The sequence below is a fragment of the Spermophilus citellus genome, assembly GCF_964194105.1.
Source record: "Spermophilus citellus genome assembly, chromosome: 7".
Lineage (NCBI taxonomy): Eukaryota > Metazoa > Chordata > Mammalia > Rodentia > Sciuridae > Spermophilus > Spermophilus citellus.
In genome coordinates, this window is record NC_138188.1 from 17,032,832 (window position 1) to 17,046,488 (window position 13,657).

Sequence of the window (13,657 nt, forward strand, 5' to 3'; positions counted from 1 at the left end):
ATTTCATTCTTCTAGGTTAAACCGTTTGTTGGCAGTAACAGTTTTAATTTTTAGGTTTCACTCTGTTTTCTCCTATATGGATACATGTAGTTGGAACTCTAAATCAAACACGGTTTGTGCTAGCTCTTTGAAACTTGACACAATCAAGTAGTTCCAATTCCATCTCTATGTTTTGTTTCCTGTTGATGTAGCCCTAAGCAGAGACTAGCGCAAATCACTTTCATGGAAAGGGGTTGACAAGCTTCCAAAAAACTACGAGTTGCCTGAAATCTCAGCACACATTTTTTCACCCAATCTTGATGACACTTTCAGGTAATGATCAGTACCCCAATCCCACTTGGCTCACCAAATTTCATTGTTCTAGATTAAACCGTTCGTTGGCAATAACAGTTTAAATTTTTAGGTTTCACTCTGTTTTCTCCTATGTGGATACATGTAGTTGGAACTCTAAATCAAACACGGTTTGTGCTAGCTCTTTGAAACTTGACACAAGCAAGTAGTTCCAAGTTCTATCTCTATGGTTTGTTTCCTATTGATGTAGCCCTCAGCACAGACTGGCGTAAATAACTTTCATGGAAAGGGGTTGCCAAGCTTCCAAAAAACTACGAGTTTCCTGAAATCTCAGCAAACATTTTTTCACCCAATCTTGATGACACTTTCAGGTAATGATCAGTACCCCAATCCCACTTGGCTCAGCAAATTTTGTTCTTCTATGTTAAACTGTTCGTTGGCAGTAACAGTTTTAATTTTTAGGTTTCACTCTGTTATCTCCTATATGGATACATGTAGTTGGAAGTCTAAATCAAACACAGCTTGTGCTAGCTCTTTGAAACTTGACACAATACATTAGATCCACGTTCTATCTCTATGGTTTTTTTTCCCTATTGATGTAGCCCTACGCAGAGACTGGCGCAAATCACTTTCATGGAAAGGGGTTGCCTAGCATCCAAAAAACTACGAGTTTCGTGAAATCTGAGCACACATTTTTTCACCCTATCTTGATGACACTTCCAGGTAATGATCAGTACCCCAATCCCAATTGAATCACCAAATTTCGTTTTTCTAGATTAAACCGTTCGTTGGGAGTAACAGTTTTAATTTTTAGGTTTCACTCTGTTTTCTCCTATATGGATACATGGAGTTGGAACTCTAAATCAAACACGGTTTGTGCTAGCTCTTTGAAACTTGGCACAATAAAGTAGTGCCAAGTTCTATCTCTATGGTTTGTTTCCTATTGATGTAGCCCTAAGCAGAGACTGGCGCATTCACTTTCATGGAAAGGGGTTGCCAATTTTCCAAAAAACTACGAGTTTCCTGAAATCTGAGAACACATTTTTTCACCCAATCTTCATGACACTTTCAGGTAAAGATCAGTACCCCAAACCCACTTGGCTAACCAAATTTCGTTCTTCTACGCTGAACCGTTCGTTGGCAGTAACAGTTTTAACTTTTAGGTTTCACTCTGTTTTCTCGTATATGGATACATGCAGTTGGAACTCTAAATCAAACACGGTTTGTGCTAGCTCTTTTTTCCTTGACACAATAAAGTAGTTCCAAGTTCTATCTCTATGGTTTGTTTCCTATTGATGTAGCCCTAAGCAGAGACTGGTGCAAATCTCTTTCAGGGAAAGGTGTTGCCAAGCTTCCAAAAAATTACGAGTTTCCTGAAATATCAGCACACATTTTTTCACCCAATCTTGATGACACTTTCACGTAATGATCAGTACCCCAATCCCACTTTGCTCACCAAATTTCATTCTTCTAGGTTAAACGGTTTGTTGGCAGTAACAGTTTTAATTTTTAGGTTTCACTCTGTTTTCTCCTATATGGATACATGTAGTTGAAACTCTAAATCAAACACGGTTTGTGCTAGCTCTTTGAAACTTGACACAATCAAGTAGTTCCAATTCCATCTCTATGTTTTGTTTCCTGTTGATGTAGCCCTAAGCAGAGACTAGCGCAAATCACTTTCATGGAAAGGGGTTGACAAGCTTCCTAAAAACTACGAGTTGCCTGAAATCTCAGCACACATTTTTTCACCCAATCTTGATGACACTTTCAGGTAATGATCAGTACCCCAATCCCACTTGGCTCACCAAATTTCATTGTTCTGGATTAAACCGTTCGTTGGCAATAACAGTTTAAATTTTTAGGTTTCACTCTGTTTTCTCCTATGTGGATACATGTAGTTGGAACTCTAAATCAAACACGGTTTGTGCTAGCTCTTTAAAACTTGACACAATCAAGTAGTTCCAAGTTCTATCTCTATGGTTTGTTTCCTATTGATGTAGCACTCAGCACAGACTGGCATAAATAACTTTCATGGAAAGGGGTTGCCAAGCTTCCAAAAAACTACGAGTTTCCTGAAATCTCAGCACACATTTTTTCACCCAATCTTGATGACACTTTCAGGTAATGATCAGTACCCCAATCCCACTTGGCTCACCAAATTTTGTTCTTCTAGGTTAAACTGTTCGTTGGCAGTAACAGTTTTAATTTTTAGGTTTCACTCTGTTATCTCCTATATGGATACATGTAGTTGGAAGTCTAAATCAAACACAGCTTGTGCTAGCTCTTTGAAACTTGACACAATACTTTAGATCCACGTTCTATCTCTATGTTTTTTTTTTCCCTATTGATGTAGCCCTACGCAGAGACTGGCGCAAATCACTTTCATGGAAAGGGGTTGCCAAGCATCCAAAAAACTACGAGTTTCGTGAAATCTGAGCACACATTTTTTCACCCTATCTTGATGACACTTCCAGGTAATGATCAGTACCCCAATCCCAATTGAATCACCAAATTTCGTTTTTCTAGAGTAAACCGTTCGTTGGGAGTAACAGTTTTAATTTTAGGTTTCACTCTGTTTTCTCCTATATGGATACATGGAGTTGGAACTCTAAATCAAACACGGTTTGTGCTAGCTCTTTGAAACTAGGCACAATAAAGTAGTGCCAAGTTCTATCTCTATGGTTTGTTTCCTATTGATGTAGCCCTAAGCAGAGACTGGCGCATTCACTTTCATGGAAAGGGGTTGCCAATTTTCCAAAAAACTACGAGTTTCCTGAAATCTGAGAACACATTTTTTCACCCAATCTTCATGACACTTTCAGGTAATGATCAGTACCCCAAACCCACTTGGCTAACCAAATTTCGTTCTTCTAGGTTGAACCGTTCGTTGGCAGTAACAGTTTTAACTTTTAGGTTTCACTCTGTTTTCTCGTATATGGATACATGTAGTTGGAACGCTAAATCAAACACAGTTTGTGCTAGCTCTTTGAAACTTGGCACAATAAAGTAGTTCCAAGTTCTATGTCTATGGTTTGTTTCGTATTGATGTAGCCCTAAGCAAAGACTGGCGTAAATCACTTTCATGGAAGGGGTTGCCAAGCTTCCAAAAAACTACGAGTTTCCTGAAATCTGAGCACACATTTTTTCACCCAATCTTCATGACACTTTCAGGTAATGATCAGTACCCCAAACCCACTTGGCTAACGAAATTTCGTTCTTCTAGGTTAAACCGTTCGTTGGCAGTAACAGTTTTAATTTTTAGGTTTCACTCTGTTTCCTCCTATATGGATACATGCTGTTGGAACTCTAAATCAAACACGGTTTGTGCTAGCTCTTTGCAACTTGACACAATAAAGTAGTTCCAAGTTCTATCTCTATGGTTTGTGTCCTATTGATGTAGACCGAAGCAGAGACTGGCGCAAATCACTTTCATGGAAAGGGGTTGCCAAGCTTCCATAAAATTACGAGTTTCCTGAAATCTTAGCACACATTTTTTCACCCAATCTTGATGACACTTTCAGTTAATGATCAATACCCCAATCTCACTTGGCTCACCAAATTTCGTTCTTCTAGGATAAACCGTTCGTTGGCAGTAACAGTTTTAATTTTTAGGTTTCACACTGTTTTCTCATATATGGATAGATGAAGTTCGAATTCTAAATCAAACACGGTTTGTGCTAGCTCTTTGAAACTTAACACAATCAAGTAGTTCCAAGTTCTACCTTTATGGTTTGTTTCCTATTGATGTATCCCTAAGCAGAGACTGGCTCAAATCACTTTCATTGAAAGGGTTTGCCAAGCTTCCAAAACACTACGAGTTTCCTGAAATCTCATCACACATTTTTTCACCCTATCTTGATGACACTTTCAGGTAATGATCCGTACCCCAATCCCACTTGGCTCACCAAATTTCGTTCTTCTCGGTTAAACCGTTCTTTGGCAGTAACAGTTTTAATTTATAGGTTTCAGTCTGTTTTCTCCTATATGGATACATGTAGTTGGAACTCTAAATCAAACACGGTTTGTGCTAGCTCTTTATAACTTGACACAATCAAGTAGTTCCAAGTTCTATCTCTATGGTTTGTTTCCTATTCATGTAGCCCTAAGCAGATACTGGCACATATCACTTTCATGGAAGGGGTTGCCAAGCTTGCAAAAAACTACGAGTTTCCTGAAATGTCAGCACATATTTTTGCACCCAATCTTGATGACACTTTCAGGTAATTATCAGTACCCCAATCCCACTTGGCTCACCAAATTTCGTCTTCTAGGTTAATCCGTTCGTTGGCAGTAACAGTTTTAATTTTTAGGTTTCACCCTGTTTTCTTATATGGATACATGTATTTGGAACTCTAAATCAAACACAGTTTGTGCTAGCTCTTTGAAACTTGACACAATCAAGTAGTTCCAAGTTATAGCTCTATGGTTTGTTTCCTATTGATGTAGCCCTAAGCACAGACTGGCGCAAATCTCTTTCATGGAAAGGGTTTGCCAAGCTTCCAAAAAACTACGAGTTTCCTGAAATCTCAGCACATTTTTTTCAACCAATCTTGATGACATTATCAGGTAATGATCAGTACCCCAATCCCACTTGGCTCACCAAATTTCTTTCTTCTAGGTTAAACCGTTCGTTGGCAGTAACAGTTTTCATTTTTAGGTTTCACTCTGTTTTCTCCTATACGGATACATGTAGTTGGAAATCTAAATCAAAGATGGTTTGTGCTAGCTCTTTGAAACTTGACAAAATAAAGTAGTTCCAAGTTCTATCTCTATGGTTTGTTTCCTATTGATGTAGCCCTAAGCAGAGGCTGGCGCAAATCACTTTCATGGAAAGGGGTTGCCAAGCTTCCAAAAAACTACGAGTTTCCGGAAATCTCAGCACACATTTTTTCGCCCAATATTGATGACACTTTCAGGTAATGATCAGTACCCCAATCAAACCTGGCTCACCAAATTTTGCTCTTCTAGGTTAAACCACTCGTTGGCAGTAACAGTTTTAATTTTTAAGTTTCACTCTGTTTTCTCCTATATGGATACATGTAGTTGGAACTCTAAATCAAAGACGGTTTGTGCTAGCTCTTTGAAACTTGACACAATCAAGTAATTCCAAGTTATATCTCTATGGTTTGCTTCCTATTGATGTAGCCCTAAGCAGAGACTGGCGCAAATCATTTTCATGGAAAGGGGTTGCCAAGCTTCCAAAAAACTACGAGTTTCCTGAAATCTCAGCACATATTTTTTCACCCAATCTTGATGACACTTTCAGGTAATGATGAGTACCCCAATCAAACCTGGCTCACCAAATTTCGTTCTTCTAGGTTAAACCAATCGTTGGCAGTAACAGTTTTAATTTTTAAGTTTCACTCTGTTTTCTCCTATATGGATACATGTAGTTGGAACTCTAAATCAAACACGGTTTGTGCTAGCTCTTTGAAACTTGACACAATCAAGTAATTCCAAGTTATATCTCTATGGTTTGCTTCCTATTGATGTAGCCCTAAGCAGAGACTGGCGCAAATCACTTTCATGGAAAGGGGTTGCCAAGCTTCCAAAAAACTACGAGTTTCCTGAAATCTCATCACACATTTTTTCACCCTATCTTGATGACACTTTCAGGTAATGATCCGTACCCCAATCCCACTTGGCTCACCAAATTTCGTTCTTCTCGGTTAAACCGTTCTTTGGCAGTAACAGTTTTAATTTATAGGTTTCAGTCTGTTTTCTCCTATATGGATACATGTAGTTGGAACTCTAAATCAAACACGGTTTGTGCTAGCTCTTTATAACTTGACACAATCAAGTAGTTCCAAGTTCTATCTCTATGGTTTGTTTCCTATTCATGTAGCCCTAAGCAGATACTGGCACATATCACTTTCATGGAAGGGGTTGCCAAGCTTGCAAAAAACTACGAGTTTCCTGAAATGTCAGCACATATTTTTGCACCCAATCTTGATGACACTTTCAGGTAATTATCAGTACCCCAATCCCACTTGGCTCACCAAATTTCGTCTTCTAGGTTAATCCGTTCGTTGGCAGTAACAGTTTTAATTTTTAGGTTTCACCCTGTTTTCTTATATGGATACATGTATTTGGAACTCTAAATCAAACACAGTTTGTGCTAGCTCTTTGAAACTTGACACAATCAAGTAGTTCCAAGTTCTAGCTCTATGGTTTGTTTCCTATTGATGTAGCCCTAAGCACAGACTGGCGCAAATCTCTTTCATGGAAAGGGTTTGCCAAGCTTCCAAAAAACTACGAGTTTCCTGAAATCTCAGCACATTTTTTTCAACCAATCTTGATGACATTATCAGGTAATGATCAGTACCCCAATCCCACTTGGCTCACCAAATTTCTTTCTTCTAGGTTAAACCGTTCGTTGGCAGTAACAGTTTTCATTTTTAGGTTTCACTCTGTTTTCTCCTATACGGATACATGTAGTTGGAAATCTAAATCAAAGATGGTTTGTGCTAGCTCTTTGAAACTTGACAAAATAAAGTAGTTCCAAGTTCTATCTCTATGGTTTGTTTCCTATTGATGTAGCCCTAAGCAGAGGCTGGCGCAAATCACTTTCATGGAAAGGGGTTGCCAAGCTTCCAAAAAACTACGAGTTTCCGGAAATCTCAGCACACATTTTTTCGCCCAATATTGATGACACTTTCAGGTAATGATCAGTACCCCAATCAAACCTGGCTCACCAAATTTTGCTCTTCTAGGTTAAACCACTCGTTGGCAGTAACAGTTTTAATTTTTAAGTTTCACTCTGTTTTCTCCTATATGGATACATGTAGTTGGAACTCTAAATCAAAGACGGTTTGTGCTAGCTCTTTGAAACTTGACACAATCAAGTAATTCCAAGTTATATCTCTATGGTTTGCTTCCTATTGATGTAGCCCTAAGCAGAGACTGGCGCAAATCATTTTCATGGAAAGGGGTTGCCAAGCTTCCAAAAAACTACGAGTTTCCTGAAATCTCAGCACATATTTTTTCACCCAATCTTGATGACACTTTCAGGTAATGATGAGTACCCCAATCAAACCTGGCTCACCAAATTTCGTTCTTCTAGGTTAAACCAATCGTTGGCAGTAACAGTTTTAATTTTTAAGTTTCACTCTGTTTTCTCCTATATGGATACATGTAGTTGGAACTCTAAATCAAACACGGTTTGTGCTAGCTCTTTGAAACTTGACACAATCAAGTAATTCCAAGTTATATCTCTATGGTTTGCTTCCTATTGATGTAGCCCTAAGCAGAGACTGGCGCAAATCACTTTCATGGAAAGGGGTTGCCAAGCTTCCAAAAAACTACGAGTTTCCTGAAATCTCAGCACATATTTTTTCACCCAATCTTGATGACACTTTCAGGTAATGATGAGTACCCCAATCAAACCTGGCTCACCAAATTTCGTTCTTCTAGGTTAAACCAATCGTTGGCAGTAACAGTTTTAATTTTTAGGTTTCACTCTTTTTTCTCCTATATGGATACATGTATTTGGAACTCTAAATCAAACACGGTTTGTGCTAGCTCTTTGAAACTTGACACAATCAAAGAGTTCCAACTTCTATCTCTATCTTTTGTTTCCTATTGATGTAGCCCTAAGCAGAGACTGGCGCCAATCACTTTCATGGAAAGGGGTTGCCAAGCTTACAAAAAACTACGAGTTTCCTGAAATCTCAGCACACATTTCTTTACCCAAACTTGATGACACTTTCAGGTAATGATCAGTACCCCAATTCCACCTGGCTCACCAAATTTCGTTCTTCTAGGTTAAACCGATCGTTGGCAATAACAGTTTTAATTTTTAGGTTTCACTCTTTTTTCTCCTATATGGATACATGTAGTTGGAACTCTAAATCAAACACGGTTTGGGCTAGCTCTTTGAAACTTGACACAATCAAGTAGTTCCAAGTTCTACCTCTATGGTTTGTTTCCTATTGATGTATCGCTAAGCAGAGACTGGCTCAAATCACTTTCATGGAAAGGGGTTGCCAAGCTTTCAAAACACTACGAGTTTCCTGAAATCTCATCACACATTTTTTCACCCAATCTTGATGACACTTTCATGTAATGATCAGTACCCCAATCCCACTTGGCTCACCAAATTTCGTTCTTCTTGGTTAAACCGTTCGTTGGCAGTAACAGTTTTAATTTTTAGGTTTCACTCTGTTTTCTCCTATATGGATACATGTAGTTGGAACTCTAAATCAAAGACGGTTTGTGCTAGCTCTTTGAAACCTGACAAAATCAAGTAGTTCCAAGTTGTATCTCTATGGTTTGTTTCCTATTGATGTAGCCCAAAGCAGAGACTGGCGCAAATCACTTTTATGGAAAGGGGTTGAAAGCTTCCAAAAAACTACGAGTTTCCTGAAATCTCAACACACATTTTTTCACCCAATCTTGATGATACTATCAGGTAATGATCAGTACCCCAATCCCACTTGGCTCACCGAATTTCGTTCTTCTAGGTTAAACCGTTCGTTGGCAGTAACAGTTTTAATTTTTAGGTTTCAATCTGTTTCCTCCTATATGGATACATGCAGTTGGAACTCTAAATCAAACACGGTTTGTGCTAGCTCTTTGAAACTTGACACAATCAAGTAGTTCCAAGTTCTCTATCTAAGATTTGTTTCCTATTGATGTAGCCCTTAGCAGAGACTGGCGCAAATCACTTTCATGGAAAGGGGTTGCCAAGCTTCCAAAAAACTACGAGGTTCCTGAAATCTCAGCACACATTTTTTCACCCAATCTTGATGACACTTTCAGGTAATGATCAGTACCCCAATCCCACTTGGCTCACCGAATTTCGTTCTTCTAGGTTAAACCGTTCGTTGGCAGTAACAGTTTTAATTTTTAGGTTTCAATCTGTTTCCTCCTATATGGATACATGCAGTTGGAACTCTAAATCAAACACGGTTTGTGCTAGCTCTTTGAAACTTGACACAATAAATTAGTTCCAAGTTCTATCTCTACGGTTTGTTTCCTATTCAGGTAGCCCTAAGCAGATACTGGCACAAATCACTTTCATGGAAGGGGTTGCCAAGCTTCCACAAAACTACGAGTTTCCTGAAATGTCAGCACACCTTTTTTCACCTAATCTTGATGACACTTTCAGGTAATGATCAGTACCCCAAACCCACTTGGCTCACCAAATTTCATCCTTCTAGGTTAATCCGTTCGTTGGCAGTAACAGTTTTAATTTTTAGGTTTCAGTCTGTTTTTTTCCTATATGGATACATGTAGTAGGATCTCTAAATCAAAGACGGTTTGTGCTAGCTCGTTGAAACTTGACATAATCAAGAAGTTCCAAGTTCTATCTCTATGGTTTGTTTCCTATTATGTAGCCCTAAGCAGAGACTGGCGCAAATCACTATCATGGAAAGGGGTTGCCAAGGTTCCATAAACCTACGAGTTTCCTGAAATCTCAGCACACATTTTTTCACCCAATCTTGATGACACTTTCAGGTAATGATCAGTACCCCAATCCCACTTGGCTCACCAAATTTCTTTCTTCATTGGTTAAACCCTTCATTGGCAGTAAAAGCTTTAATTTTTAGGTTTCACTCTGTTTTCTCCTATGTGGATACATGGAGTTGGAACTCTAAATCAAACACGGTTTGTGCTAGCTCTTTGAAACTTGGCACAATAAAGTAGTGCCAAGTTCTATCTCTATGGTTTGTATCCTATTGATGTAGCCCTAAGCAGAGACTGGCGCATTCACTTTCATGGAAAGGGGTTGCCAATTTTCCAAAAAACTACGAGGTTCCTGAAATCTGAGAACACATTTTTTCACCCAATCTTCATGACACTTTCAGGTAATGATCAGTACCCCAAACCCACTTGGCTAACCAAATTTCGTTCTTCTACGCTGAACCGTTCGTTGGCAGTAACAGTTTTAACTTTTAGGTTTCACTCTGTTTTCTCGTATATGGATTCATGTAGTTGGAACTCTAAATCCAACACGGTTTGCGCTAGCTCATTGAAACTTGACACAATCAAGTAGTTCCAAGTTCTATCTCTATGGATTGGTTCCTATTAATGTAGCCCTAAGCAGAGACTGGCGCAAATCACTTCCATGGAAAGAGGTTGCCAGGCTTCCAAAAAACTACGAATTTCGTGAAATCTAAGGACACATTTTTTCACCCAATATTCATGACACTTTCAGGTAAAGATCAGTACCCCAATCCCACTTGGCTCACCAGATTTCGTTCTTCTAGTTTAAACCGTTCGTTGGCAGTAACAGTTTTAATTTTTAGGTTTCACTCTGTTTTCTCCTATATGGATACATGTATTTGGAACTCTAAATCAAACACTGTTTGTGCTAGCTCTTTGATACTTGACACAAAGAAGTAGTTCCAAGTTCTTTCTCTATGGTTTGTTTCCTATTGATGTAGCCCTAAGCAGAGACTTGGGCAAATCACTTTCATGGAAAGGGGTTGCCAAGCTTCCTAAAAACTATGAGTGTCCTGAAATCTCAGCACACAATTTTTCAACCAATCTTCATGACACTTTCAGGTAATGATCAGTACCCCAAACCCACTTGGCTCACCAAATATCTTTCTTCTAGGTTAAACAGTTTGTTGGCAGTAACAGTTTTAATTTTTAGGTTTCACTCTGTTTTCTCCTATATGGATGCATGTAGTTGGAACTCTAAATCAAACACGGTTTGTGCTAGCTCTTTGAAACTTGACACAATAAAGTAGTTCCAAGTTCTATCTCTATGGTTTGATTCCTATTGATGTAGCCCTAAGCAGAGACTGGCAAAAATCACTTTCATGGAAAGGTGTTGCCAAGCTTCCAAAAAACTACGAGTTTCGTGTAAACGGAGCACACATTTTTTCACCCAATTTTCATGACACATTCAGGAAATGATCAGTTCCCCAATCCCACTTTGCTCACCAAATTTCGTTCTTCTAGGTTAAACCGTTCGTTGGCAGTAACAGTTGAAATTTTTAGGTTTCACTCTGTTTTCTCCTATATGGATACATGGAGTTCGAACTCTAAATCAAACACGGTTTGTGCTAGCTCTTTGAAACTTGTCACAATCAAGTAGTTCCAAGTTCTATATCTATGGTTTGTTTCCTATTGATGTAGCCCTAAGCAGAGCCTTGGGCAAAAAACTTTCAAGGAAAGGGGTTGCCAAGCTTCCTAAAAACTACGAGTATCCTGAAATATCTGCACAAATTTTTTCAACCAATCTTCATGACACTTTCAGGTAATGATCAGTACCCCAATCCCACTTGGCTCACCAAATTTCGTTCTTCTAGATTAAACCGTTCGTTGGCAGTAGCAGTTGTAATTTTTAGGTTTCACTCTGTTTTCTCCTATATGGATATATGTAGTTGGAACTCTAAATCAAACACGGTTTGTGCTAGCTCTTTGAAACCTGGCACAATAAAGTAGTTTCAAGTTCTATCTATATGGTTTGTTTCCTATTGATGTAGCCCTAAGCAGAGACTGGCGCAAATCACTTTCATGGAAAGGGGTTGCCAAGCTTACAAAAAACTAAGGGTTTCCTGAAATCTCAGCACACATTTTTTCACGCAATCCTGATGACAAGTTCAGGTAATGATCAGTACCCCAGTCCCACTTGGCTCACCAAATTTCGTTCTTCTAGGTTAAACCATTCGTTTGCAGTAACAGTTGTAATTTTTCGGTTTCACTCTGTTTTCTCCTATATGGATGCATGTAGTTGGAACTCTAAATCAAACACGGTTTGTGCTAGCTCTTTGAAACTTGTCACAATCAAGTAGTTCCAAGTTCTATCTCTATGGTTTGTTTCCTATTGATGTAGCCCTAAGCAGAGCCTTGGGCAAAAAACTTTCAAGGAAAGGGGTTGCCAAGCTTCCTAAAAACTACGAGTATCCTGAAATATCTGCACAAATTTTTTCAACCAATCTTCATGACACTTTCAGGTAATGATCAGTACCCCAATCCCACTTGGCTCACCAAATTTCGTTCTTCTAGATTAAACCGTTCGTTGGCAGTAGCAGTTGTAATTTTTAGGTTTCACTCTGTTTTCTCCTATATGGATACATGTAGTTGGAACTCTAAATCAAACACGGTTTGTGCTAGCTCTTTGAAACTTGACACAATAAAGTAGTTCCAAGTTCTATCTCTATGGTTTGTTTCCTATTGATGTAGCCCTAAGCAGAGAATGGCACAAATCACTTTCATGGAAAGGGGTTGCCAAGCTTCCAAAAAACTACGAGTTTCCTTAAATCTCAGCACACATTTTTTCAACCAATCTTCATGACACTTTCATGTAATGATCAGTACCCCAATCCCACTTGGCTCACCAAATTTCGCTCTTCTAGATTAAACAGTTCGTTGGTAGTAACAGTTTTAATTTTTAGGTTTCACTCTGTTTTCTCCTATAAGGATACATGGAGTTCGAACACTAAATCAAACACGGATTGTGCTAGCTCTTTGAAACCTGGCACAATAAAGTAGTTCCAAGTTCTATCTCTATGTTGTGTTTCCTATTAATGTAGCCCTAAGCAGAGACTGGCGCAAATCACTTTTATAAAAAGGGGATGCCAAGCTTCCTAAAAACTACCAGTTTCATGAAATCTGAGCACACATTTTTTCACCCACTCTTGATGACACTTTCAGGTAATGATCAGTACCCCAATCCAACTTGGCTCACCAAATTTCATTCTTCTATGTTAAACCGTTTGTTGGCAGTAACAGTTTTAACATTTAGGTTTCACTCTGTTTTCTCCTATATGGATTCATGTAGTTGGAACTCTAAATCAAACACTGTTTGTGCTAGCTCATTGAAACTTGACACAATCAAGTAGTTCCAAGTTCTATCTCTATGGTTTGTTTCCTATTGATGTAGCCCTAAGCAGAGACTGGCGCAAATCACTTACATGGAAAGGTGTTGCCAAGCTTCCAAAAAACTTCGAGTTTCGTGAAATCTGAGCACACATTTTTTCACCCAATCGTCATGACACTTTCAGTTAAGGATAAGTACTTCAATCCCACTTGGCTCACCAAATTTCGTTGTTCTAGGTTAAACCGTTCGTTGGCAGTAACAGTTTTAATTTTTAGGTTTCACTCTGTTTTCTCCAATATGGATACATGTACTTGGAACTCTAAATCAAACACAGTTTGTTATAGCTCTTTGAAACTTGACACAATAATGTAGTTCCAAGTTCTATCTCTATGGTTTGTTTCCTATTGATGTAGCCCTATGCAGAGACTGGCGCAAATCACTTTCATGGAAAGGGGTTGCCAGGCTTCCAAAAAACTACGAGTTTCCTGAAATCTGAGCACACATTTTTTCACCCAATCTTGATGACACTTTCAGGTAAAGATCAGTACCCCAATGCCACTTGGCTCACCAAATTTCGTTCTTCTAGTTTAA